The sequence below is a fragment of the Eptatretus burgeri genome, chromosome 3 (assembly GCF_056783735.1).
Source record: "Eptatretus burgeri isolate ZD-2024b chromosome 3, Ebu_testis_v1, whole genome shotgun sequence".
Classification (NCBI taxonomy): Eukaryota; Metazoa; Chordata; class Myxini; order Myxiniformes; family Myxinidae; genus Eptatretus; species Eptatretus burgeri.
Window position 1 is genome coordinate 36,020,379 of NC_140963.1, and position 14,190 is coordinate 36,034,568.

General features: G+C 47.3%; 1 long non-coding RNA gene across 1 annotated transcript in view; it reads left to right on the plus strand.

Moving 5' to 3' along the window:
* Positions 1 to 3,933: 3,933 nt before the first annotated feature.
* The window catches only part of LOC147029686 (uncharacterized), a 43,670-nt gene continuing 33,413 nt past the window's right edge, over positions 3,934 to 14,190 (plus strand). The window contains exon 1 of the long non-coding RNA XR_015055737.1: positions 3,934 to 4,102. This is a non-coding gene — a long non-coding RNA (uncharacterized LOC147029686). The remainder of the gene's footprint in view (positions 4,103 to 14,190) is intronic.

Below are 14,190 nucleotides of genomic sequence, written 5' to 3' on the forward strand. Positions count from 1 at the left end.
TTGCTGGCTCTTCTCTGGGCCAATCAGTGATTTACAACAAAAGGGAAAGTGTTTTCTGGGCTTTTTTGAAAGCCCAGAAAACACTTTTTTGAAATAATACGAGTTTCTTCCATCTTGGATGCCTTCCCGAATGAATTGGTGAAATAAAAAAGTTTATACTGGACATGAGGGGTGGCACAAGCTATGATGATGAGGCTTTCTATTTTGCTCTTTTCTGATGGGGGTGAGCAATAATTCTGGATTTGGGGTGTATCACCAGATGGGAGTTGCTAATGGAGCACATATGCTCTATAGATACTGGGGGGGGGGGGGGAGTTAAAGTACAGAGAGGGCAGAGGGTGCAAGAACAGAAAGGAGGCAGAAGAGGACAGAGAAACCACCGACCTGTCTGCGATTGCAAATTGATAAGTCCAGAGACTTAGCTTCATCACGGGAGGTTCCATTGATCTTGAGGGCCTTGTTTTCCAGGGTGTCAAGCTCAGCAAGGTGTGAGGCAAGGGATCCACGCCAAAGGGGAGAGCATCACTCCATCATGCTGCAGATGAAAGTATTGTGGATGGATAGGAGTTCAGTGCGGCTTCTCGCCCTTAATGTCTTTTTTTTTTTCCTTTTTAACCCAAAATAACATTTAACAAAGCATTGGAAATATGTAAAGAGCATCATTAAGTGGCAAAATTTGTTTGCTTGTGTGTGTCTGCCTGGGTGGAGTGAGTGTATGTGATTGCAATATTGTGGTGTAAATGAAAACTATGAAGCAATGTCAAAAAAGGTTAGAGGTTGATGCAAGACATTAAAAAACGATAGGACCACACAGAGGAACAGTCAATCAAATCATACACTTCGCTTCATCATGGGTCTAAGGAGGTCTGCGGTTTGACCCCCCCCCCCCAAAAATAGGTCAGACCACAGACCTCCTTAGACCCTGATTTTTTTTTTATGCCATGAACAAACTTTGGTACATCACGGGTGATGAAGGTTGTCGTCAGCTTTCATCGAAATCGTGTGTATGGTTTCAGAGAAGCGAGTACATACTTATTTTGGGAGGTCAAAACCACCTCCGTAGAGCCCTATAATGAGATTTTGATGTGGTCGATACATTTTGGTACATCATGGGTGATTAAGGTTGTGGTCAAGTTTCATCAATCATTTCTGTAGCTTCGGAGAAGAGAGGAAATACCTATTTGGGGGGGGGGTGGGGTCAAATCCTGCCTCATAGACCCCCTTAATGAGCACAAATTTTGATGCAATCTATAAACTTTGGTACGTCATGAGTGACAAAGGTTGTGGTCAAGTTTCATCGAAATCATGTCTATAGTTTCAGAGAAGAGAACAAATACCTATTTTGGGGGATCAAACCTCCCCACTCTCCCCCCCCCCCCCATGGACCCCTTCAAAGAGTACAGATTTTGATGCAGTCGATATACTTTGGTTCATCACAGGTGCTGAATGCTGTGATCAAGTTTCATCAAAATTGTTTCTTTAGTTTCAGAGAAGAGAGGAAATACTTTTTTTTGGGTTGGGGGTGGGGGGGGTCAAATCCCACCCTCTAGACCCCTTGAATGAGTGTAAATTTTGATGTGGTTGATACACTTTGGTAGATTACAGGTGATGAAAGTTGCGGTCAAGTTTCATCGAAATAATTTCTGTAGTTTCGGAGAAGAGAGGAAATACCTATTTTGGGGGGTCAAAACCCTCCCACCCAATACACCCCTTTAATGAGTACAGATTTTGATGTAGTCGATACACTTTGGTCCATCATGTGTGTTGAATGCTGTGATCAAGTTTCATAGTCATTGCGTCTGTAGTTCCGGAGAAGAGAGGAAATACCTATTTTGGTGGGGTCAAACCCCTCCCGTAGACCCACTAAATGAGTGTAGATTTTGATGTGTCGATACACTTTGGCATGTTATGGGTGATGAAGTTTGTGTTCAAGTTGCATCAAAACTGTGTTTGTAGTTTCAGAGGTAATAGCAAATATCTATTTTGGGGGGTCAACCCCCCCCCCCCATAGAACCCATTAATGAGTGCAGATTTTGATATAGTCAAAACACTTTGGTCCATCTTGGGTGCTAAGTGCTGTGGTCAAGTTTCATTGAAATCATGTGTGTAGTTTCAGAGGATATAGCAAATGCATATTTTGGGGGAGGTCAACCCCCCCTCCCATAGACCCCTTTAATGAGGGCAGATTTTGATGCAGTCCATACACTTTGGTATATCACTGGTGATGAATGTTGTGGTCAAGTTTCATCAAAATCGTTTGTGTAGTTTCAGAGAATAGAGGAAATATCTATTTTGAATTTGTCAAACTCTGCCCCATAGACCCCTTAATAAGTGCAGATTTTGAGGCGGTCGATAAACTTTGATACATTGAGAGTGATAAAGTTTGTGGTCAACTTTCATCAAAATCTGTGTTCGCTCTTCTACGAGCCTTGGCATTGTATGTATGTATGTATGTATGTATGTATATATATATATATATATATATATATATATATATATATATATATATATATATATATATATATATGTATGTATATATATATATATATGTATGTATATATGTATATATGTATGTATATATATATATGTATATATATGTATATATATATATATGTATGTATATATGTATATATATATATATATGTATGTATATATGTATGTATATATGTATGTATATATATATATATATATATATATATATATATATATATATATATACACACACATTTTGAAAAAAATGGTGCTTGTAGTTTCGGAGAACAGAACAACCATCTATTTTGGGGGTGTCAAAACCTCCCCCGCATCCCTGTCGACCCCTTTAATAAGCGCAGATGTTGATGCAGTCAATACACCTTCGTTAGGTATCAGATATGAATCTTGTGGCCAAGTTTCATCAAAATCGTGTGTTTGGTTCAAGTGATAATGACTGAAGTGTTTACTGACTGACTGACTGACTGACTGAGTCACTCACCTACGGACACGGCTTGATTGCATAAGCTCACCTGGCTAAAGTCCAGATGAGCTAAAAATGAAGGATTACAATTACAAAAGTACTTTATATCTGAAAACAAATGACAAGCAACACCAACTAGACTTTGTGGTGTAGTTGTGAGAGTGTCCGCTCTTTGTTTGGGATGTCGGCAGTTTGAACTCTGGCCGAGTCATACCAAGGACTTTAAAAATGGTACATGCTGTCTCCTTGCAATTGATGCTCAGCATTTAATGATTAGAGAACATGGGCAAACAACCATCGGTTGGCAACCATTGTGCAGGCTTGATGGGCATAATGGCATCCTCTTGCACTGAAGTTCCTTGTGAGGGAACTCCATTTAAAGAAGTTTCACTCCATTAAGAAATGAAGCCTGGTGTTGGCTTAGTGGTTAGGGTGGCGGCTTGGGATCCCAGGGTCCTGAGTTCAAGCCTCGTTGGCTGCTGACTTAACACCAGGGGGTTGACTCAGCATGTCATCCTTCCGTGGTCGGCGAAATGAGTACTAGTGTAGTACTCGTCCCGGTGTATGCCCCAGTTAGAATAGGTGTACCATATCCCTGTGTGTTGTAAGAGGCGATCAGGATTGGTGTCAGGAAGGGCATCCGGCCATAAAACATTGCCTCAAGAAAAAGCCCAACCCCTGCACAGCAGGGAAAAATGGCTGTAAAAACGGTCATTTTTTTTTTACTTCATTAAGAAATGAACCTCTGATGAGTGGAGGAAGCTGTGTTGTTTCAATTGGACCGGAAATGATGTCGTAAGTTTTTATTTGCATTTTATTATTACAACATGCTGTCACGAATAGTGGACAACAACACTGATGTTCTCTTTGCTGATCTCTTCACTGACACATCTATATGCTGTATCAGATGCTCATTTTACACAATATTGAAATGTATTCCCTTCACCCTTTTTGTATTGTCAACACCCCTCCAAAAGGATCACAATTTGCCACTCTTAAGCATTCAATCATCTCTGCTCTCTCGAACCTCAAATGCAACTGATGAAATGGCAAGTGCCAACACTGGATGGTGTGTGATGGAATGATTTTTGGTGGCTTGGCGATGTGAGCATTTTGTGGCGTGGCTGCAGATACTTTCTTCCAAGAGAGGTAAGACGGTCAATATTGCACAAAGCAAATTTAATTTCTGATTTAAGCTCAACTTTTGCATCTTGAAGGAATGAAAATGAAAGGGAAGATGAAAAATGGAAATGTTCTCCCACTAAAACCAGGAAGCATTCCAACCAGGTCCTGCTGGCTCAAAATATCTGTGGTCAGAAGTTTGTGAGTTTTCACTGGGAGAGGAGATTACACAAGGAATTTGATGATGTAAGAAAGAAAAGTGTAAAACAGCTTTGCTCTGCCATTGGCATGCCAAGAACACCACATTTGTTTGATAAAACACTGACATCCCTCCGGTAACACCTCCTCTTGATCTTGGTTCTCCATGCTGTTTTTGCCTGTTGGTTGTCTAACACTATATATTTTTTTATATATATATACACACACACACACACACACACACACACACAGACACACACAGACACACACAGACACACACAGACACACACAGACACACAGACACACACACACTACATATATTTCTATCTTTACACATATATATATATATATATATATATATATATATATATATATATATATATATATATATATATATATATATATATATATATATGACCGTTTATACAGCCATTTTTCCCTGTGCAGGGGTTGGGCTTTTTCTTGAGGCAATGTTTTATGGCCGGATGCCCTTCCTGACGCCAACCCTGGTCGCCTCTTAGGACACACAGGGATATGGTACACCTATTCTAACCGGGGCATACACTGGTACTCATTTCGCTGACCTCGGAAGGATGACAGGCTGAGTCAACCCCCTGGTGTTAATTCAGCAGTCAACGGGACTTGAACTCAGGACCCTGGGATCCCAAGCCACCACCCTCACCACTAAGCAAACACCAGGCTTTATATATATATATATTTATATATATATATATATATATATATATATATATATATATATATATATATATATATATATATATATATATATATATATATATATATATATATATATATATATATATATATATATTTCTATATATATTTCTATATATATTTCTATATATATATATATATATATATATATATAGAAATATATATATATATATATATTTCTATATATATTTATATATATTTATATATATATATATATATATATATATATATATATATTTCTATATATATTTCTATATATATATATATATATATATATATATTTCTATATATTGTTGCGGTTTTCGCGCCCGCCGGCGTGCGAACGGCCACGTAACTCGAATCGCGGCACGTCGCCCACCGGACGGACAATCCAGTCGTGACCCTCTCGGACTAACGCCGGGAACCAGTCACGGGTGGACCTTTCGGTCTCACCGCGATCGAGCCAATCAGCCCCCGCGTGGGATAGGGTTGCTCGCCAAATTCGAACTACCTAAGTACCCACGCGGAGGGTAGACCGGGCGATCGCACCTCGCCGCAGGTCGACTTCGGACACGGGCCACTTAAGCGACCCGTTCCGTACTATCAGAATAACCGAGCGGTGTTATCGTCGACCTCGACGGTTCGATTAATTATCGGGCGTATTCAGCCCACTACCAACCCTTTACGTGAAGCAAGATGAGGGTTCAATGGAGGAAAAGACGAAGCGAAGCGGAAAACAGTTCAACAATAAAGCACATTTATTCTCGGCACACGGGAAGCACACAAATACAATTCCACCAAATGCACACAAAAAAGAAAACACAATTCCATTTACACAAAAAGCAAACATAAAAGTGAAAACACAGTGCAGAGCTAATACCGACTACCGAGCACACGGCAACACTTATACAATTCTACTTCACAGACGGCGCCGACAACACATACCCAAAACCAAGGAAAAGAAATACCCTCAAGAATGAGGTAGGCCTGGGGCCGAGACCTGGTCGGGCCTACCCGTCTGGTGATGAGACGCGGAGCGGCGATGGCCCCGCAACCCGCGGGCCTCGTGGACAGTGCCTGGCAGGGGGTGGGAACGGGGCCCCCTTGGTCGCACTATCTCAGCGCGGGGGGGAAACAGGAGGGGGTTGCTGATGCTCGGGGTATAGAGGATCTTTATTATATGCGACGAGCGTCTCCACCTCGGCCAGGTCGCGCTGTCGGCCTCCTTCGGGTGCAGCTTCCTGCATGACGCGAGCACCCCCTCGTCTGGTGTCGCCGCCTTTCCACCGCTCCGTCCCCTCCGTTCCGACTCCAACGCACACGATGAGCAGCTCCACCGCCCGCGAAGTCTTGACCCTTTGCTTCCGACTCTCCTCTTCTTGACTCTCCGACCCGTTCTGCTGACTCTCTCGTTCCTCTTGCGACTCCTTCGTTCCGACCTTTACTACTTCTTTGACTGACGAACACCGTCCTTTTATCCCCCCGTAACTTCGCCTTTGACCCCCTCCCTTTGACCTTTCACCTCGCTCCCCATTGGCCCGAGAAAAAGTGGGCGTGAAGGCTTTTTGATCCACAAATTTGCATATATCGATCGCCCTGGGGGCGGGGCCAATTCGCCCCTCGCTCACCGATTGGACGGCAAAAAGTGGGCGTGTGTCGTTTTCGATCCGTTTTTGAAGCAGAAAATCCGTGATTTTGTACACGCTGTTCAACGTGCGCCCTACACGAGTCCAGCATCGGTGCCCATGAGTGGCGCGAGATGACGGTGATGCGATGGTGGCGAGTTGTGACGGTAAAGGTCGTGGCGGTTGTGGTGAAGCGGTGGTTGTGGTCGGTGGTTGATGTTGTGGTTGTGATCATGGCGGTTGGTCCAAAATAAAGATAGTAAGGAAAAGGCGGCTATCCTGAAGAGTCGCAGCACGTATAAATGACATGTATTCCCACTAGACAACGGGTTTGGGCCTAACTACACATGTACTTACCGAGATACCTCACCTAAGGGACCTGAATGGTGGTTTGCGAATCTGGTAACCACAACACTACCCCCTTCCCTTTTTACAGACTCGTCCCGAGTCGTCAAATTTTCGTGTGCCATCATGTGTAGTTTTCCCCTAGTACATTTTACCTACGGATCCCTGAGTGCGACATTCATGGTATTCGTGTCCCCAAAATAAATAACCTGAGGGCTGCGTAACTACCTAAACAAACTCACTCACACGGACGACTTAAATAAAATTGCCGGCGCTAAGACATACATGCCGGGTCGCACTCATATGTACAGTACATCTTAACCTTAACTTACAAATCTTACACTAAACCATGGCCCAGGATCACTGAACTCTGCAAAAGAAAAGCAGTTAGCAGGGAGCCAGGCTGCCCGCATGCAGTCTCTGACTCAAATAATGCAGGTGACAGGGAACGTGGCTGGCTGCTCACACGCAGTCCAAGGCCTTCCCTTTTGAACTGAACGCAGTGAACCACAACGGTGCATGGGCTGCACAACGCAGTCTCCGTGCCAGCTCAAGTGGCACACGCAATGAGCACAACGAATGGATGCATGAACACAAACACGGTGCACGGGCCGCCACTGCAGGCCCGTGTTGTAGCTGCCAACAGGGCAGTTCTCGCAGCTTGCAAACTGTTGCCTTGCGGATCCTGGCGCACATGGAAATGAACAGGGGGGGGCAAAGCAAAAATTGAACGGGGGCTGGTGAACAGGGGCAGTGGGCATGGCATGGCAAAGGCAGCAGGCAAACGCAGCCCGCAGAAGAAGGCCGCTGCAGGCAAACACAGCCGGCAGATGAACTGGCCGGCACAGGCCTTGAAGAAAAACAGCCAGCAGATGAACTGGCCGGCACAGGCCTTGAAGCAAACACGGCCAGCCGATGGCACAGGCCTTGCAGCAAAACAACAGCTGCCGATGAAGTTGGCCAGCTCTTGCCGTTCAGTGGAGGTTGGTGGAGGGAGTGCGGTGGTGCTGGCCACTTGGAGGGCGGGCTCGGACCTACCTCCCTGTCTCCCTCCCAACCTATCGCCTTTGCCTGTCACTGTACATACCCACTCCCTTAATTTGTCAAACCCCAATTTAGCCCCAACTTATTTTTTTGTTGTTTTTATTTTTACTCCCCCACTATAAATCGTCCCCTAACCCCCTTTATCGTCCTTGTTCGGCTAACCTATCCTGTCACCTAGCCTACTCCCAACCCCTACGTTCCCTTCCCGGAGGGGAACAAGGGAGAGCTAACGTCCTGTGTTGAGGCCCACCGAAGCCTCAGAATGGCCTCCCCAGAGTTCGGCGATCTAACCCAAAGTGGGTCCAGCGGCCCACAACGACAGCGAGGGGATGGATGGTGCGGAGGGGTACATCTCCTAATCTACCCTAACCATTTAACTGTTAAACTACCCCAGGGCTTTCAACAAGCGCCTCTCGCTTAAACTATTGGTTCTAACAACCCAGATTCCCGTCGCCTGTGTTGGTGTCCTTACAATTTCGGGCCTCGCCCCCCAATTTTCTCTCCGTGCCCTCACACGGTCTCCTGGCTGGGACACGTGGCTCCCTTTGGCAGGCACGACCCTCTGCCGAATCTCCCGCTATGGCACCCCCGGGCACTACACTGCCTCCGAGCCTACCAGCTCCCTAACACCGGGAGTGCCCCCATGGCACCTCCCTGAAACGCACACGTGGCAGGCCGGCCTCCCGGGCCCCTTTCCGAGGGTCACCCGTGCCCACTGCACTGCCCACGCGGCTAATGGCGCCCCGGGCCCCCGCACCAAGCAGGCGCACCCGTGTCCACTACTCTATCCCGGCCCCCCATGGGCCCTTGGCCTACCGCGGCCGACTAGCCTGGTGCCCGGGGTACCCACTCAGCGATACTCACCTTTCGCAGCCACGCTCCCAAGCCCGTCAACAGGGCTCCTGCACCCCTCCAAACGGGTTTCGAGCCTACTTCCCCACCAACAACAAAACGACCTCCAATTTGTAATTTGACTAACCCAGCTAACTCACTTTACTCTGACCCCGGGGGTCCCTTGGGCGGGAGTCACTCCTCCCCCCAATCACTCATCGCACCATGCATTCCCCATTCACTCCACTCACACAGACCCGCTGGCCTCACTCACTCACCAAGCACATGCTTCCACTTCACTCACCAACTCTTCAACACACTCACCACTGAACTCTGCCATCCTTCTAACTACATCCCCTAACTAACTCGTGCTCCCACGTCGTCCCTTAAACTACAGCACGTTCCTTTTAACACTACGTAGCTAAGCTACGTCCCCTCTACACATCCACAAGTCTGTCTCTGTCTCCTAACTCAAAAATTCATTTTATTTCCCAACCTAAAGCTCACTAAATCCCTCTACCTAATCCATTCCACGGACTCCATGAGGACTTACCCCTGCCCCATGAAGTCGGTCTAACTAAGCTAACCCTTCCCCCTAACTAGTTTCCATCCTGTGCCCAGGTAAGGGGGTCTTTCACCCCTTGCCCAGGAATCCTTTGCACCCGAAAGTGAGGCTTGCTTTCTCTTTTTTTTTTTCCATGCGCAGCACCTGCGCGGCAACTCAGAGCTCGCGCACTTTGCACCTGCCCGTGACGTCATGCAGCTGCACGTGTTCCTCGTCCCTCCTTGGACGCTACCATCCGGCAGAGATACCCCTCCTGCCGGATTCCAACCACACGTGCAGCCATGACGTCACCGTGCGCATAAAAAAAAACACAAGCCCCACGTTTCGAGGGGTTCCCCACGCGAACACATGTGCTTTGCCCGTTGGAGCTTAACACACACGATCGCGTGGAGAACCCGTCCGGTCCAAATCCGTAGTCCTGCCTAAACTTTGTCCGTCCGCGGGATCGGCAAATCCACCGCGTGCGTTTCCGGACCGGGACTTCACTCTCGCAAGCGAGCACGTGGTGGTCTCGTGCGTTGCACAGCACGAACCGCGTGCTCACTGCTGGGTGAACCCGGCACGGTCCTCGAAACAACTACAGCCGCTACTCGGCTTTCTCTCCTCTGTCGCCGTCTCTGTCGCCATTCAACCCACGCACACCTGCGTGTTACGACGCACACAGTCCACTCCATTAAACTCACACCGGGAGACGCGGCTGCGTGCTCCCGCATGCCAACCGACATCTCCCTCTCATACCGCTCTCTCACACACACGGTCTCCCTGGCACACAGCGACCTTGCACTCGGCCGTTCACTCACGCGTGCGGGGGCACTCACCCGCGGTGCCTCATCCACACACCGTGCCCCACTCATACACGCGGGGGCACTCAACCGCGGTACCTCACTCATACACACGGCGACACTCACACACGCGGTCTCTTCCACACACGGTGCCTCACCCACACACGCGGGGGCACTAACCCGCGGTGCCTCACTCACACTCCGTGCCTCATCCACACACGGCGTGCTGGGAAGCACGCACTCTGGCACCATCGCCACCACACCACTCACACGTGGTGCCTCACTCATACTGGCCGTTTCACTCACACACACGGCCTCACTCACACACGGTGCCCCATCCACACCCGGCGTGCTGGGAAGCACGTACTCCGGCACCATCGCCACCACACCAATCACACACGGGGTCGCTTCCACACACGGGGACGCACTCACACCTTGCACCACACACACAGGGACAACCATACTGGGGATTCGTGTCCCCACAAGGGTCTCCGGGGCCTCTATACCCCCCAAGCTCTCCGTGCACCTGTCCACAGCACCCGTCCCCTCAACCTCGCAAAGCACGACCGAACTCACCTGGTCGTGACTCACCTCAAGGGGGCAGACTCCCTCCCCTCGTTCCTGGAGGAGGCCATCCAGGTGCTCGCACCGGGTCTCTACCCAGTCCGCCAGCTCACCCCCATTATCCTCCACTACCTCCGTGTGTGTGTGTGCGTCACTTACCCCGTCTTCATCGTGTAGTCTTCCCTCTATCGTTCCCATCTCCCGTGTCTCTGCCAACTCTTCACCCTTTACCTCTCTTGTCTCAACTATTATTTCTGTTGTCGTCACCTCGTGTCTCGTCTCACACGTTTTGGTCTCCCCATTTAATTTTTCCCTTTCGGTCATCGTCACGACCCTCGCCCAACACGTTCCACGAATTATTTTTTCACCCGCCTCCACCGCGGGCCTGTCAGCCGTTGCACCCCCACCCAGCTCGTTTGCTCCCACACGTGGAGTCGCCATTCCCAGCTCCCTGGTCACGGCCTTCATGCCCGCCTGCAGGCATCGGCCCATGTTCTGCGTCTCACCCCGGAACTTTTTCGTTTCTTCCTTCATGTTTGTTACCATTTTAGTTTTCATGCGTTTTATTTCGTTTGTGAATGTATCCATCTTTTCGTTCATGCCTTTCATTTCGTTTTTCATTTCATTTGTGTTTGCATCCATTTTTTCGTTCATTGCCGCCAGCATGGCGCATAGCTGGGCCATGTTGGATGCACTCAGCTGAGCCGTTTCGGCAAGGGTTGGGGAAGGGTCTTGGTGGAGAGGGGGGGGAGGTGTCATACACCGCGGCCGCTGCCGCACCCACCTCGGGCCCTGGGTTCAGTTGGGCGAGTCCGTGTTCCTGCACAATCAACATTTCCTGCTCGGGGATTCCATCCTGGACCATGGACTCTACATTATTACACATATACATTTCTAATACCCCCGGCTCCCGCTCGCCTTGAGACGCCATCTTGCTTCTCGTGAAGGGTTAATTTGCTCGCTCGTAATTTGGAGGGAATCGGGGGTCGCTTCTCTCACCCCTGGACCGATTCCCGTAAATTTAGCCGGAGACAGGAGAGCCCGTTTTCCTGTTCTCCGATACCAGTGCCGCGAGGAGGGCGATGAATTTGTATCGCACGACCTGACACCAGTGTTGCGGTTTTCGCGCCCGCCGGCGTGCGAACGGCCACGTAACTCGAATCGCGGCACGTCGCCCACCGGACGGACAATCCAGTCGTGACCCTCTCGGACTAACGCCGGGAACCAGTCACGGGTGGACCTTTCGGTCTCACCGCGATCGAGCCAATCAGCCCCCGCGTGGGATAGGGTTGCTCGCCAAATTCGAACTACCTAAGTACCCACGCGGAGGGTAGACCGGGCGATCGCACCTCGCCGCAGGTCGACTTCGGACACGGGCCACTTAAGCGACCCGTTCCGTACTATCAGAATAACCGAGCGGTGTTATCGTCGACCTCGACGGTTCGATTAATTATCGGGCGTATTCAGCCCACGACCAACCCTTTACGTGAAGGAAGATGAGGGTTCAATGGAGGAAAAGACGAAGCGAAGCGGAAAACAGTTCAACAATAAAGCACATTTATTCTCGGCACACGGGAAGCACACAAATACAATTCCACCAAATGCACACAAAAAAGAAAACACAATTCCATTTACACAAAAAGCAAACATAAAAGTGAAAACACAGTGCAGAGCTAATACCGACTACCGAGCACACGGCAACACTTATACAATTCTACTTCACAGACGGCGCCGACAACACATACCCAAAACCAAGGAAAAGAAATACCCTCAAGAATGAGGTAGGCCTGGGGCCGAGACCTGGTCGGGCCTACCCGTCTGGTGATGAGACGCGGAGCGGCGATGGCCCCGCAACCCGCGGGCCTCGTGGACAGTGCCTGGCAGGGGGTGGGAACGGGGCCCCCTTGGTCGCACTATCTCAGCGCGGGGGGAAACAGGAGGGGGTTGCTGATGCTCGGGGTATAGAGGATCTTTATTATATGCGACGAGCGTCTCCACCTCGGCCAGGTCGCGCTGTCGGCCTCCTTCGGGTGCAGCTTCCTGCACGACGCGAGCACCCCCTCGTCTGGTGTCGCCGCCTTTCCACCGCTCCGTCCCCTCCGTTCCGACTCCAACGCACACGATGAGCAGCTCCACCGCCCGCGAAGTCTTGACCCTTTGCTTCCGACTCTCCTCTTCTTGACTCTCCGACCCGTTCTGCTGACTCTCTCGTTCCTCTTCCGACTCCTTCGTTCCGACTTTTACGACTCCTTTGACTGACGAACACCGTCCTTTTATCCCCCCCGTAACTTCGCCTTTGACCCCCTCCCTTTGACCTTTCACCTCGCTCCCCATTGGCCCGACAAAAAGTGGGCGTGAAGGCTTTTTGATCCACAAATTTGCATATATCGATCGCCCTGGGGGCGGGGCCAATTCGCCCCTCGCTCACCGATTGGACGGCAAAAAGTGGGCGTGTGTCGTTTTCAATCCGTTTTTGAAGCAGAAAATCCGTGATTTTGTACACGCTGTTCAACGTGCGCCCTACACGAGTCCAGCATCGGTGCCCATGAGTGGCGCGAGATGACGGTGATGCGATGGTGGCGAGTTGTGACGGTAAAGGTCGTGGCGGTTGTGGTGAAGCGGTGGTTGTGGTCGGTGGTTGATGTTGTGGTTGTGATCATGGCGGTTGGTCCAAAATAAAGATAGTAAAAGAAAAACGGCTATCCTGAAGAGTCGCAGCACGTATAAATGACATGTATTCCCACTAGACAACGGGTTTGGGCCTAACTACACATGTACTTACCGAGATACCTCACCTAAGGGACCTGAATGGTGGTTTGCGAATCTGGTAACCACAACAATATATTTCTATATATATATATATATATATATATATATATATATATATATATATATATATATTTCTATATATATTTCTATATATATATATATATATTTCTATATATATTTCTATATATATATATATATATATATATTTCTATATATATATATATTTCTATATATATTTCTATATATATATATATATTTCTATATATATTTCTATATATATTTCTATATATATTTCTATATATTTCTATATATTTCTATATATTTCTATATATTTCTATATATATATATATATATATATATATATATATATATATATATATATATTTCTATATATATATATATATATATATATATTTCTATATATATATATATATTTCTATATATATATATATATATATTTCTATATATATATATATATATTTCTATATTTCTATATATATATATATATTTCTATATATATATATATATATTTCTATATATTTCTATATATATATATATATTTCTATATATTTCTATATATATATATATATATATATATATATATATATATATATATATATATATATTTCTATATATATATATATATATTTCTATATATATATTTCTATATATATATTT